Source organism: Dermochelys coriacea, chromosome 2, assembly GCF_009764565.3.
Source record: "Dermochelys coriacea isolate rDerCor1 chromosome 2, rDerCor1.pri.v4, whole genome shotgun sequence".
Taxonomy (NCBI): domain Eukaryota; kingdom Metazoa; phylum Chordata; order Testudines; family Dermochelyidae; genus Dermochelys; species Dermochelys coriacea.
The window spans coordinates 64,746,546-64,762,374 of NC_050069.1; the positions used below are offsets into that span (position 1 = coordinate 64,746,546).

The 15,829-nt window shown below is 44.2% G+C and overlaps 1 long non-coding RNA gene across 2 annotated transcripts; it reads right to left on the bottom strand.

The window, feature by feature from the left end:
- Positions 1 to 1,235: 1,235 nt before the first annotated feature.
- Positions 1,236 to 14,907, bottom strand: LOC119851440. Of its 2 annotated transcripts, none has more exons than XR_006278805.1 (3): positions 11,468 to 14,907; positions 10,683 to 10,768; positions 1,236 to 4,235 (listed from the first exon to the last, which is right to left on the bottom strand). It is a non-coding gene; the product is annotated as an uncharacterized LOC119851440 (long non-coding RNA). The 2 variants fall into 2 exon arrangements; XR_006278804.1 differs by lacking the exon at positions 11,468 to 14,907 and adding an exon at positions 10,861 to 11,307.
- Positions 14,908 to 15,829: the final 922 nt, after the last annotated feature.

Below are 15,829 nucleotides of genomic sequence, written 5' to 3' on the forward strand. Positions count from 1 at the left end.
AACTCTACTCATGTTTAAGGATTTGCAGGGCTGTTCAGGCTGAGTCACTTTTTCCCCATTGTCAAGAGCACAACAATGTACTATCCGTATTTTCACAGTCAATGTGTGTTGCCAAGAAATCTAAACAAGAGAGAGTAATTTCTGGAGTTCATTGAAAAAATATTGTACAATGCAATGCAAACTTTACTGAAAAAAATTGTTCTCAAACTAGCTGTTTTAAGTGCTTGTTAATATATGTTAAAAAGTGTCTGTTTTAATGCAGCTCACTGAATGCAATGGGCTCTGGACCAAGCCCCCTGGCAACTTGCTTTCTCTCTCTTTTCTTCTCTCCCCATTTTTTTTTTTTTTTGGACGGGGATGAGGGGTGGCAAATCACAGGTGTAGCTAATATTTTTGTTCTTTCAAGGGTTGAAATAATATTAAAAGTGAGCAATTTCAAGCCACAAATGTATTGTGTTCATAGATCACTGAGAGTCACTCATTCCATGCTCACCTGACTGTAATCCATTATGAAACAATACTCATGGAACTTCAGCAAAAGCTTGGCCCAAGATCAGATGCCCGGAGCCAAAGATAACAGAAAAGGCCTGAGTCTTCAATTTGGCAACCTGGATCATTAGAGTGTTCCAGACTTCATACCCAACAATGGGCTACAATCAACAACAGAGACAAAAATTATAGAAAAAGAATAGGGTTGTTTATAATGATTTGGGGATCAATTATTCCTCTTTTCCTAAATTAAGATGAGATAGCACCGAATGAAAGTAAATTTGGGTCTGAAATGAGGGATTGTCCCTATAATAAGTGACAGTTGAGCTATATTAATACCCCAGTAATTGCCTCAGATATAGGACTGTTTAGATCACCTTAAATACAGTTGATCTGTATCTGATACAGTCTGGGAATTGTATACATCCAGCATCACTGTAACGCAGTCACCTCAGGGGTGGTAAGTGGTGGCCAGCACACATCATGGCTACACAGTAACAGTAAAAGTTAGAAGGAAGGTTACCAAGAGAACACTGAAGCAAAGCCCCGTTCTAACAAAATTGTCACAGGACCTTTTAATGTCCATCCAAAGCAAAAAAGAATCTGTTGAGAAGCTCCAAACCTTGTCCCAAAGAACCTGATCTGAAGACGATTTCAGTAAGTGGAAAGACCATTTGGATCAGGCCCAAGTTGCATGAAGCTAATTGTAATAGAGAAAGATTAAGAGATGAGTCATACTGGCCATGAGTTCAATCTCTGGTCCCAAAGCATCTTGGCATTTCAGTACTTAGATTCTTCACCAGCTCCATCAGTATAGAGGCTGTCACACAGCTGCATCAGGCCAGGATGGCAAAGTGCACAAGATGTGACCCAGAAGCCCATTGGTCCCAACTAGAAAACAGTTCACTGTTAATTACAAGCAACTCCTGTCTCAGACCTGACAAACTCACTATACCTAGTACACCGTTTTCATGGTATTTATCGCTAAAGGTTAACATGCAAGGTCTCTACTGAAATCTTGTAACTTATCGATACTCAATCATTCTGAGATGTGCGTATGGGTAATATTTAAGGACTAATATAACTACTTTGAAAATTATGTACTTCTGGTCTTGGAGTGAAACTATGAGTCATCAGGGAATCATGGCTCAGTGATGGGCCATTCAAGTGGGAGGGGGGTGTCACTCCTCCTTAGTTAGCCAATTATGTACTGCATTGCTCAATTGTGCACCATTGCACCAAACCAGAAAAGCCAATGGAAAACCATCAAAGTATAAACATTGAAATTACCTGGAAGTGAAGAGGAATGATAAGACAGCGAGGGGACTGCCGTATATGTGAATAAAGACAAAAGACTGATTCAGTATAGCACAGGGTGGAGAAAGATGCTCTGCATCTATTCACTGAAGAGGTACCTTAATGAATGGCAGTGCTTCATGAAAGACTAGCTACTGGCTCCTTGGAGTGAGAATCTATTTAATTAGATAGGAAAGATAATTATTAATAAGTGTATGCCCCAGTTTTCTGATTTTGTGTTGAATATAAGCATTTGTTTCCATGACTCAGTCTTGTTTCTATTTGAATCTCTAGTCTCTCTTAAATAAATTTCCTTTTGTTTTACTATAATCAAATTCAAGTGGTGTGTGTGTGACAGAGGAATGGTGAGCTAAGGTAAAACTGGTGAACTCAGGTACACTGTTCCATTAGGAATGTCTACACTGCAAAGAAGAATCCATGGCACTGAGTCTCAGATCTGGATCAATTGTCTTGGGCTTGCAGGGGCAAAAATAGCAGCGTAGATGGTCTCACACAGGCTAGAGCCTTGGCTCCGAGACCACCTCCTTCACTGAGTTTCAGAGCCCACACTCCAGACTAAGTTGGAACATTCAACACTGCTATTATTAGTTATTATTAGCCTCGCAGCCCAAGCCCTAGTCAACTGACCCAGGTTCTGGGCCATGGGTTTTTCTTGCAGTCTAGACATACACCTGGGAACAGAGGATTCGGGATTTCTGTGGATACCCAGTGATCAGGGACTGGATACCACAGAGGGACACTATGAAGAGACTGTGAAGGGACTTGGGGGCTGAGGTGCAGCTGTTGTCAACCTGCAAGGCTGGTGTAGCCCAGAGGAGAGTGCGGGAGTGTCTGATGGGCTGGGTGCGTTAAAGCTAATGCCCAGCTGGCACAAGCAAGACTCCCTCACACTGGATGAAGGTGGCAACAAAGTGATTCACAGCCCTGGGTGGCCTGAGAAATATCGCTTTGGCTAACCTTTATCCCTTAACCATCCAAATAATAAGCAAGTGGATTTTTTTTTAAATGGCTCATTTCTGTAACCAATATCCAGGAATCAAAAATATATTCTAGGGTAGAGGGCACAGCTATGTCCCTCGCACTGTTTATACCCTTCATACAGAAGTTACAGCCATGCCCACTTCACAGCTACAGTCTTTTCAGGCAATCTTGCTCTCCCTCACTGATCTGTAAACATGGTTCCAATTTATAGCATTGACTGAGCTTTAACTGTGTTTTGGAACCTGTTGGTTTCATTAAGGCCTCGTCTCCATTACAATTTGGAAACCAAGGGAGGGGTCAATCAGATTGTTAGCCGGCTCTGCAATCTGACTGTAGCATAGACATTGTTATTTGGGATCTCTCTGTGGGGGCCAATTTCCCCATTTACCTTGAGGATGGTGCAAGTTCAACGGTCTCTAATGACAAGCCATACTTTCTGACAATGGGTGTGTCATGGGGGGGCCCTGCATGTTGAGCGGGCCCACCCCCTTTGGCTCATTGAGGGGGTTGACACATGCCGTCGGGACTCCCTGTTAGATCAGGCAATTTCAATTAGAGGAACTCAGGGTTTATGGTAGGGCCCAATAAACTCTCCATCTATGCCTCTTGAGCTTCCTGGCTGGGGCAAGCAATCGCAGCTGGGCTTTGACATTCTGGGCCAGGTAAAAACAGCAAATAGTCTGCAGTCCATAGGTGGGGCAGAGCCAATGCTCAGTCTCTAATCTCCTAAATCTCCTGGCTAGGGCAAACGATAGCAGTTAGGGGGTTATGACCCTCTGGGCAGGACAGGACAAGCAGTCAGTTTGTAGCCCGTGGGCAGGGCAGGGCAAACAATCAGTCTATAGCTATAGCCCCCAATAGCCACACCTAGTGGCAAATGCTGTAGGGGGTGGGGGTAGGAGTACCTGAGCCCACCTTACTCCTCTGGGTTCCGACCCAGGGTCCTATGAAGCCTGGAAATTCCCAGTAAAGAGTTCAAGCATCAGCTTCTAAGTGTTCCCTGGGTCACTTCCTACCGCAACTCATCTCAGGCATCTCTTCGGCTGGCAGCAGCTCAGCGTCCCAGTCAGTCTCCTTGGTCAGCTGGTCGTCTGCAGTGTAGTCCAGGTCCATGTTTCCCACCGCTTGGAGAGTCACAGGGACCTCTGCAGGAGACTGCAGCACATGTCCTTCCTCCTCCTCAGCCAACCCAGACTGAGCTGGACTGCCTCCTTTTATCTGTCCCTTCCACACTAAGTATGCCCAGCAGGGATGAGGGGGTGTGGTTTCCTGGGCCCACAGTGATTGGTCACGCCCCATTGGCCCCGTGCAGGGTTGGTACACCCCGTCACAGTGCACTTTATCTGAAATTGTCTGATATTTCAGCCTGGGGATATTTCACAGACAGTAGCACAAATCTCACAGCAGCTTCTCCACCCTTTTCCTGCTGCTGCTGCTCTCCAACAACTCTGGCCAGTTAAAAAGAAGACAGCATTATTTTAAAGAGGATATTCATATTTTGATGGAACTGACCAGCATTCACTGATATAATTTTGATCTTTTTCACAATGCTAAACAAAAAACAAAACAAGGGGTATGGGGGGGAATCATGTTAAGAGCTTTAAATATGAAGGAAAAAAACAAAAGAGGAACATTTGAATTTACTAGTTGGAGGAGCCTTTTGGATCATGAGTGAGAGAGAAAGAGGCAGACAGATAAAGATTTAAATTCAGTTCCTTTCTTCTCCTATTATGCAGGACTGCAGCATCAACAACCAGCAATTGAGGGGCGAGATACATCATTAAACTTATTTATAGCATCAACTACTTTGCATTCATCCACACAAGTGAAACTGTAAAAAGGAAAATTATATATATATATATACACATACATATATATAAAGGGAGTGTGTGATTCTTTCATTAGGTTGTCTGTAATGTTGGATTGGTCCATAAATTAGTGTGTATAAGAGGACAGAAAAAAAAGAATTCAAAGCTTTGCCATTGTAATTACAGCTCTTTAAATATCAAAAGACACAAAGAAAGATTCCTTCTGAAAAGAATACTGACTCTCTTGGCAAGCCACTATTAAAAACTTGCATAAATCTGCAGTTTGTAACACTTACCTCCCCCCCTCCACACTAGATTTTGGTGACATTGCTATAATGAATTACAGGTCTTTTCCAGTGTGACTAGGTGGGCTTTCTTTCTTTCCTTTATTTACCAGGATAGCCTGGTGAGAGAAGACACCTTTTTTTGAATGATAGGTTTAAGTGGGATGGGGGGGAGGGGGTAATGAAGGGCCTTGGACTGAAGGATAGCAGATTTGTTTTTGCTGTTCCATATTCACAACATGAAATATTTCAGACACAAATGACAAAAGCCCTGATAATTACTACACCATTACTATAGAACCATCCTTTAATGTGTAACATGCACAGAGTTACCAGGTCCCACAGTGCCTATGCTATGTTTAATTATATGCAATTTTAATTATTTTTAACTAAAAGCAGAAAAGATAACATTCTCCCCACTAACTTGCTACAAAGCTCACCACTCCCCCCCAAGCCACTCATTTCAAACAAAACCCTCCCTTGCACTATCCCCTAAAGATCAGCAGACTCTGGATCTGTCAGTTCAGCAGGGCAATGAATTCCAGAATGAAAGGCCCTTCCCCAAGAAAATATTACCTGCCACAGTCTCCAAACTGTTAGCTCAGTGGCCTTCTCTCATCTGATATGGTAGTCAATAGAGGTAGTCTCTAAAACAGCCAGGACTCGACCCAATATAGGGTTTTTAGACCAAAGTCAACATCTTAACTTGCACATGGCAGCAGTTAGGAAGCTAGTGTAGTTGTCTTGAGAAATGGCATAATAATTTCCATGAGACTGACACCACCAAACAGGTGAGAAGCTGCATTGTGCACCAAATAGTCGCCAAGGGAAGTCCCAGTGGAGGTGCATAATCCAGGCTAGAAATCACAAGGCATGAACTCTTGGGACACAGTCCAGGCCCAAGAAAAAATAAAAAGTTACTCATAGCATCAAATAAAAAAAAATTACACTCTTTCTGAGTGGAGGGAACCAGAGTTTATTAAATTGTCTACTTCCCAGAGCAATTTTTCTGGGTGAGACTTCATGGGCCTAATGGTGGAGGGAAAAAATGAGAAATACCATTTGCCATCACAGCTGAAGCACAGTGTTACAGGAGTGCTCTTTAAACGATAGCTGTCTATGTACGTAAATAGTTAATATCAGAGTGCCAATAGATGAAGCTCCAGAATTTATAACATAGTTCCTAGGTTTTATAGGATCAATACAATTTGTGCTCCCTGCAAATGATTTCCTCTGCATAGCTCTTTACACGGAGCTCTTAACACAGAAAATTTTAAAATATCTCCACATCACAATGAATTAGACTCAAAGTGTGATTTCCACCACTAACACTAACCTCTACCCTACATCTGCTTCAGCTCATCAACCTATGAGGGTGCCTTCACATGGAGAGAGAAAGAGACACAATAGGCCAAAAGGAGAATTTTGCTGGGGCAGAAGCAGCATGCTTAGGGCTGGTGAAGATAGCACTCTCTTGCCCTACTTGAAGCGGGTGAGCCAGGAGTGGGGCTCGGTGTATGAGGGGACATATAAAGGCTCTGCAGTCCATATGTAGCCTGGGTCTGGTTGCCTCCCTAGTTGTTCTAATTTATACCAGTGGCCACACTAGCTTCCCAGTACAGGGAGAATCTGGAAGAATGAAGGTGGCATAAGCCTCTGGAGACAGCACAGAAGCTATCGCTAAGTCTTCATGTTTATAAGTGAAAAGCACAGATCACCAAATACCCAATGAAATAAGTTATTGCTTTGGTGAAGAGGAGCATATCCACTAATACAATGCAAAGCAAATCCAACCAGTGAAGTGGTTGTAACACCGACATACCCAGGTGCTCACCCTGGCTCTGCCCCCGCCCCACCCTGCAAAGCGCGGGGCCCAAGGCAGTCACGCCGATTCGCTGTACCCAAGGGACGGCTCTGCCTGGAGGTAAACCTGCACTGACCACTGTTAAGACTGACTTGACACCATTTAATACAAGTCATATGCTTTCCTCCTAATTAGCTAACAAGCCAATTAATTATGAGAGGCATCTGGTTTTGGCCTAAAGCCAACTGCAATGGTGTCATTAGGCTTTGCTTTGTAACAAAATTATGTATTACATTCTTTGAACTCTCAATTCAATTATACTGTACTTAGATTCCAAGTAGGTACAAAATATTTAGACTCACACTAATATTAGGCACAACAACAATAATTCTTCTCACATGTATGAAGAACCTTTAGTCCCAAAGGATCCCAGAACACTTTACAAAATTTGGACTCAATGCTACAAGACTTTTTCATGCATAACTCCTTTTGAAATCAAAGGGAATGCCCCTGGAGGTCAATGGGAATTCCACTCTCCATGGGCTTGCTGACTGGGCCCTAAGCTAGTTCCTATATAAAACTGCTTTTCAATGATGGACAGACTCTTATTATATATGTTTTAATTGGAAGCTGTTTCCATCACTGAAAATGTAGATATCTGCATTTTGTCTGGGGCAAAATGCAGACACTTTGTTCGTTTATGTATGTAGCGTTCATTTATGTAACACTAACATTTAATCTGCGTTCAGCTATAGTAGGGTTGCCAACCTGGTAATATTTAAAAACCGGACACTACAACAGGAGTGCCAATGAGAGACTGCTGAATTGGAATTAATTTGCAAACTGGATACAATTAACTTAGGCTTGAATAGAGACTGGGAATGGATGAGTCATTACACAAAGTAAAACTATTTCCCCATGGTATTTCTCCCCCCCCACCCCACCCCCCACTGTTCCTCTGATATTCTTGTTAACTGCTGGAATTAGCCTACCTTGCTTGTCACCATGAAAGGTTTTCCTCCTTTCCCCCCCTGCTGCCGGTGATGGCTTATCTTAAGTGATCACTCTCCTTGCAGTGTGTATGATAAACCCATTGTTTCATGTTCTCTGTGTGTGTATATAAATCTCCCCTCTGTTTTTTCCACCAAATGCATCCGATGAAGTGAGCTGTAGCTCACGAAAGCTTATGCTCTAATAAATTTGTTAGTCTCTAAGGTGCCACAAGTACTCCTTTTCCTCAGAACAAGAACCTCCATGCAAAGGAGGACTGGGGTCTCCCTGGAACAGAAAGAAGGCTCTGAGTTGCTTTAAACTCAGGCTATTTATCCAGAAGTCCTTTCTTTGACTGTTGGCCTCTGGAAAATGCAGTTGGAAAATAGGCAAGCATCTTCAGGAGGTGGTACGTCTTCTGGCCGTGTTACAATCTGAGTGAATTTGCCTCGTCAACCTTCACTGTTCTTAGTTCCTGGAAGGCTGTGGTCACCCTCCCCCCAGAATTACCTGGTCCACAATGATACATACACTTAACACAGTAAGATCTCCCAAAGATATTGCACAAAATTGCCATATCTGTCACCCTGTGTTCTATATCACCACTGAAGAATTCAGTGACAGAAATGCTTCTGTTTCTTCATTTTGCACTCCAGACTGAAAGCAGCTGTGATGATTGCATATTATAGTGAACCCAGCTGCTTTCACTTTGGAGTATCACTCATTTCCTTATTCAAAATACTGGACAGACTGGCTGTTAATCCTTCTACTTACCTCAAAGACCTTTTCTTTCTATGACTGCACCACCTTCCTGCCTCTACTCATCTAACACTGGCTACCTCCTACCCCACAAGCCTTTTTGCTGTGTCAGTGATGCTTCCTGAGATCTGAAAGGATCCAAGAGGGGTGGATGACCAGCCTGGGGAAGACATTCCCTATTTTCATTAGGTCTGAGCCTGCCAAATCTGGATGTTATATATAATTTTAGCCAGCAAGACTCAAAGGCAAAAATTCAGAAGAAGGATATTTTTGTGTTGAAGGCACTGGACTGGGAGTCAGGAGATCTGAGTTCAATTCCCATCTCTGCTACAGACTTTCTGTGTGGCCTTAGGCAAGTTATTTACTCTTCCTGTGTCTCATCTGTAAAATATGGATAATTCTTCCCTACCTCACAGTGGTGCACCGAGGCTCAGTTCATTAGGGTTCCCTGTGGAAGGGAAGTTTCTGAGCACCCCACAAACCCTAAACATCACATTTTTAAAAAATCAGATGCCCACCTCCCAATGGGGTCCAAAACCCAGATAAATCCATTTTACTCTGTATAAAGCTTATACAGGGTCAACTCATAAATTGTTCACCCTCTATAACACTGATAGAGAGAGATGCACAGCTGTTTGCCCGCCCAGGTATTAATACATACTCTGGGTTAATTAATAAGTAAAAAGTGATTTTATTAAATACAGAAAGCAGGATTTAAGTGGTTCCAAGTAATAGCAGACAGAACAAAGTGAATTACCAAGTAAAATAAAATAGAACACACAAGTTTATGGCTAATACACTAAGAAACTGAAAACAGATAAAATCTCACCCTCAGAGATGTTTCAATAAGTTTCTGTCACACACTGGATGCCTTCCTAGTCTGGGCACAATCCTTTCCCCTTGTTCCAGCTCAGGTGGTAGCTAGGGGATTTCTTGTGATGGCCGCTCCCCTTTGTTCTGTTCCACCCACTTCTATATCTTTTGCACAAGGTGGGAATCCTTTGTCCCTCTGGGTTCTGAACCCTACTTCTCAATGGAAAAGCACCAGGTTAAAGATGGATTCCAGTTCAGGTTACATGATCACATGTCACTGTAAGACTTCATTATCCACTTGCCAGCACACAGATATACAGGAAGACTTGCAAGTAAAACAGAGCCATCTACAGTCAATTGTCCTGGTTAATGAGAGCCATTAAGATTCCAAACCACCATTAATGGCCCACACTTTGCATAACTACAATAGTACCTCTGAGTTATATTTCATATTTCTAGTTTCAGATGCAAGAGTGATACATTTATACAAATAGGATGACCACATCAGTAGATTATAAGCTTTGTAATGATACCTTACAAGAGACCTTTTGCATAAAGCATATTCCAGTTACATTGTATTCACACTCATTAGCATATTTTTGAAAAATCATATAGAGTGCAACGTCACAGTACCCATGAAGTGTAAACTGATACAGTCACCTGCCCCATGAGCGCTATGACTTTGGGCAAATTACATCATTGCTCTGTGTCTCAATTTCCTTAACTATAAAATTGGGCCAATGATATTGACCTCCTTTGTGAAGTGGTTTAAAATCTATGGATGAAATATGCTAGTTAAAGAGTAAGGTATTATTACTTAAGTTAAACCACTCATTGAAGACTGAATATTTTATTATTTTTACTGCAGCAGGGTCAAGAAGCCCTAGTCACTGATCAGGACCACATCATGCTAGGCGCTGTATGAGCAGAAAATAAAGATGATCTGGACTCGAGTACAGGTTTCCCCTCCACACACACATTACATCTTTGCAAACAGTCTATTTTACTAAACACTTCCAGTTATTTTAAAGCACTAAACTCACATATTGCTAGACTGCAGTCGGAACTCCTCTACACAGCCCCTTATATGTAAGATATTGCATCAATGAGGAGATCTATTTTTTTATATTTTGGAAAGGCAGTCAGTGGAGCAAACACCTGTGTTTCATGCCACCCAGAAGATGATGAGTTTGGCACTAGCAGACAATTGACACTTGGCAATGGAACGCTCTGGTGGCTTCTAAGGAAAATGCAAACAAAAAACTCATTACCCAAGAGTCAGTCCCACAGACATGATATTGGATTTAAGGCTGAAACTCATTCTTGCAGCAGCTGGTACTTAGCATTATCTTTCTGTATGTAATAGAAGTTGCAAAAACTACAACAAAAATAACCAGAGATGATTAGGTAATGCCTCCTGATCCAATCATTTGTTACCTTATATGTTACAATTGCCAGTTGCAGTAAGCCTGGTCTCATCAGCATTCAGCACTGCAACTGTACAATGGGTATGGGCAACAGACCTAAAGAAGACACAGAAAAAAGGAGTAAAAATATACCCTTCATGTTAGATATGGAATCGATTATGTACTCCCTCCCCTGCACCCAAGTTCACTTACTCATGTCAGCCAACAAGCATGAATTAGATTCAATAAATGCCATATGTGTGGCATGAAAGCCTATGAATACATAGGCACTTGTTTGCTAGCAAGCCAGAAGTCAGGACATTTCTGGTTGTGGGGAGGGGAGGATTCACCACCCACATCATCTGTTACACCGAAAGAGAAAAGTCTTGATTACTGCAGCCTTCTCCTCCCTTGCTTCCATAACAAACAAATCACATCACCCTCCACGCCCTCCAGCCCAGACATAATGCAGCTCCTGCACTAATTTCAGCCCCCTCACCATTTCACTCCACTGACTCCACCACTGTCACTGCAGCAAGTTCAACCTTCTTTTCTTCCCCTCCAAGCCCCCTCACAGCTTTGCCTCTCCCACGCAATCTACTCTTTTCTGTTATTGTGCTGCCCATCGGGTTGCCAACTGTCTAATCCCGCAAACACAAAGATTCTTGCCCTGCCCCCTGCCCCACCCTTTCTGAGGCCATGCCCCTGTCCCACCTCTTCCCCAGGGCTCCACCCTCCACACCCCCTCCCTCTGTCACCTGCTCTCCCCCATCCTCATTCACTTTCACCAGGCTGGGGCAAGGGGTTAGCACTTACCTTGGGTGGCTCCCAAAAGCGACCGGCACATCTCTCTGGCAGTGGCTCCTAGGACAGGAGGGCCGGGGGTATCCGGCCAATGAGAACTGCGGAGTCAGCGCTCGGGGCAGGGGCAGCACGCAGAGATCGCCTCCCCATCAGGGCTGCAGGAATGGTGCTGGATGCTTCTGGGAGTGGCACAGAGCCAAGGAAGGTAAGGGAGCCTGTCTTAGCTCCGCTGCCGCGCCGAACTGTTAGCACCCAAAATCTCCTGGGTTGGCTGAAGTAGCCTCTGGGAGATAGAGCATGATTCCAGGAGCCTCCCAGCGAAAGCGGGAGGGTTGCCAATGCACCCGCTGCTCCCATAGTGTTGCCAACTCCAACGATTTTGTCATAAGTCTCATGATAATAGTTGATTTCCTTAAAGCCCCAGCTCCTGGAGTCAAGTGATATGTGATGATTTCAGCCTTCATTCTTAAAGAAAAAATAAGTTCCTAGCCCTCATGGCTGTGGAGAAAGCTTCCAAATGTGACCCCAGTGCACCTAAAGGCTCAAAAAGCAGAAGGCAAATAAAAAAAACATTTATTGTTTGAACATAATCTCATTATTTTCAAGCCTCTCTCATGATGTTTGAATATTTGGGGTTGGGCGGTACTGACTCCACCTTTGTCCACTTCTCTCAACTGTCTTCCCACCTTCTTCTATGATGCCCCTTACTTGCAACACCCCCCTCTCCAAAATTGTTCAATGAGGCTACTATTCTTCCTCCTTCAAATCCCTTTTCAAGCTCATCTTGCCAAGATACCTCCAAGCAGTTGGCTAACGAACATTGGCTGGGGCCATTTCAGGATAGCTGATGGTTATTACATGTTGGTTATATTTTGATTATATATTTGATTTCTCTGCCCCACCCTTTGCATGTTGCTTATTTTCGAAGACTGTGAGCTCTTAGAGGCAGGGACTTTGTCTTCATGTGTCAGGGGAAAGCCCCTAGAGCATTATGGGTACTGCCAGAACACAAACACCAATAATATTTGAAAGAAAAATGGGCTTTTTCCTCTTGAAAGTCCATGAACCGGATGATTGTCTTTGAAGCAACTTCTGAGGGGAAATGCCTCAGAGTATTTAGCTGAGGTTGCTGTTTGTTTTGCTATTCCTCCCAGGCCATGGTGTGGTTTTGAGTCCATCTTGGAACCACAAAGATCCTCTTATCACCCCTTTTCCTTTCTTATTTCTTCCCTCCTCCCACCATAAAACTGTATAGTGCAGCAGCAGGTGGATGCCATTCCTAAATCAACCAGGTAACCCACAGTGACCCTAAACCACCTGGAGCAAGCTGTCTCTACAACACATTTGCAAGCCCCCAGGCAGATCTTAGGAACAAAAGGGTTAGGCTCTCAAACTCTGATCCCCACATGGTAGCACATTGTGCTACTGCTAAGCTGGTCGACAAGGTGTCATCTAAGCTGTTTTAATATAATGCAATAAGGAAGCTGTATCCTTTGGTTCAGAAAGGACACGTAACTCTGGATAGTGGGAGAGGGGGGCCCAATTTAAGGGTTTTGGGAAGAGACGGGGCATATGACCACCCCACACATGCTTCTGGAGGAGCAGCAGCTGAGCCAGGAGCACCAGGGTAGCAGTGAGTGAGCCCTTCGGGAGCATCTCATGGCAGCTGGGCTCCACCTCCATGGTCGGGGCCAGCTCCAGGAAGTGTTGCCAGCTGATACTGGGCTCCTTTAGGAGAGAGTCAAGAGCACCTCGGGGCGCAGCTCACAGCTGTGCTGCCTGCCCTGCCTGGGGAGCGCCCAGGTGTGCAGAGATGCCCCGGCTCCCATAGCACGGAGAACTAGGGGCCCAAGTGGGCCAGGTGGCTCCCACCAGCTTCCACTCAACTGGCTCCTAGCAGGAGGCGACAGTTTGAAAACCTCCATGCTAAATGGAAGGCAGAAACCTGGGGGGATATGTGAATCCACATGCCATCATTAATGTAAGATATAAAGAACTGCCTTACATACACATGGGAGCTAGGCACCTAACTGGGCATTTTTAAAAATCCCACCCCTAGAAATATGAGTCTGGTTATTCCATAGATTAGGAAGTAGGAAGGAAGTTCTTTCTTAGGGTGCCAGGAGGGATGAAGTGTAAATAGGAGGCTTCATGATCCAATGATCAGTACACCAGACTGAGAATCAGGACACCTGGCTTCTAACCCTGATTCTGCCACTGACTTCCTATATCAATCTCCCCTCTGTATTTTCCACCAAATGCATCCGATGAAGTGAGCTGTAGCTCACGAAAGCTTATGCTCAAATAAATTTGTTAGTCTCTAAGGGTCCACAAGTACTCCTTTTCTTTTTGTGAAATCAGACAGGTCATTAAATATCTTTGTCTCAGTATCCCAATCCGTGAAAATAGAGATGATGCTAACCTATCCTTGAAAAACACTTTGAGATGTAGAGCAGGGGAGGTCCATATAAGTGCTAAACACTGTATTGTTAGAAATGAAAAGAAAAAAAACAGAAGTCAGGAGACGAGAGTTTTAATGAGAGCTCAGCTATGGTGGAAGCCCACTTGCTATCACCAGACATATTGTCATTGCTTTTTTTTCCAGAGATTATAATCTGTAACCGGAAGAATCTTGAAGAGACCTTCCTGCCTATTTAGTAAAGGACTTCAGTAAACAATAATAGATGATAGATGAGTGCCTTTTGAGGCCCTAGGAAAATGCTATGTAAACAACAACATTGTGCTGTGTAAGCAATCTGTAATTTTATTAGTAACTATTCTCACTAACATAATAGCAGAGTTAACAGCATTTTCACATACTTGGGAAAAGTCAGTGCTAACAAAACACTTCCAAAATTTACTAATAGATCAGAAAGTTCCTAATGAGATGATAAACTTTCTTACAGGAAAAATATTGCGTTCACAATTCTTTGTCAGATTTAAGAGCAGGATTCTGCACACCAAGAACACAAACAATTGGTGGCAAAGGTGCTCTTCTTAACGGAGATATTTTCAAACTCCTACGCTATTGCCATCTGCTGGCAGATTGTAGATACAAAGTCTTTCTGCTGCAGAGTACCACGGAAATGTCTATTAAGGCCCAAAACACTGCTTCACTAAAATCAGTAAAAAACTCCAATAGACTACTACGGGAATTGGATCTGACACTGAGACAAAAGATCAGACTATGGGAGTGGGGAGAACTGATAAAGAATAATAGTTTCTCTTCTTCACTGGGACTTTTAGGGTAGGTCTACGTTTGCGGCAGAGTGTAGAGTACAGTCACTGCCTGCCAATCTAGCATGGGTATAAATAGCAATGTAGATGGTGAGGCCTGGCTAAGGTGAATAGAGTGTCCTACATACCTGAACCCCAGGGCATAGGCACTGACTCCGTGGGTGCTCCTGGGCTAGAGCACCCACGGGGAAAAATTAGTGGGTGCTCTACACCCACCAGCAGCTCCCTGCCCTGCCCCGCTACCTCACCTCCACCACCTCCTCCCCTGAGTGTGCTGCATCCCCACTCCTCCCCCATCCATCCCAGCGCTTGCCGCCGCTAAACAGCTGTAGCAAGCTCCGGGATGGAGGGGGGAGGAGCAGGAACATGCCGTGCTCAGGGGAGGAGGCAGGGAAGAGGCGGGGCCAGAGCCGGGATTTGCGGAAGGAGTCGAATGGGGCAGGGAGGGGGTGGAGACTTTGGGAAAGGGGTTGGAATGGGGGCTGGAGGGGCGGGGCAGGGGTCGAATTGGGGCAGGGCCAGGGGCAGAGAGGGGTCGAACACCCACCAGTGACATTAGAAGTCAGCGCCTATGCTCCAGGGTATATACCCTATAAACCCAAGCAGTGCTCCCATGTCAGTACTGCTGTTTTTAGTAGTGTAGTGTCCTGCTGCCAGAGCCTTTCCCTACCACAGTGAAAGACACCGGCATCAGGAAAAGGCTCTGGCAGTGAGCTGTCTTCAGACAGTGCCCTGTGCCAGAGGCTTCCTAGGTAATGAACAGAACTGGGCAGTTTCGAGAGATCCATGTCCAGTTGTCCAGTCCCAGCTTCTAGCAGCTGGAGGTTAGGGACACCTGGAGCATTGGGTTACGTCCCTGACATTTTGGAAAATAGGCATTGCTGGTCCTATCCTCCATCAATTTATCTAATTCTTCTTTGAACCCAGGGGGGGAGGGCTAATGGGGGGGGGGTCACAACACTGCATGGCAATGAGTTCCACAGGTCGACTGTGCGTTGTGTGAAGAAATGCTTCCTTATGTTTGTTTTAAACCTGCTGCCTATTAATTTTATCAAGTGACCCCTAGTTCCTGTGTGATGACAAGGGTTAAATAATACTTCCCTATTCACTATCTCTATATGATTCATGATTTTATAG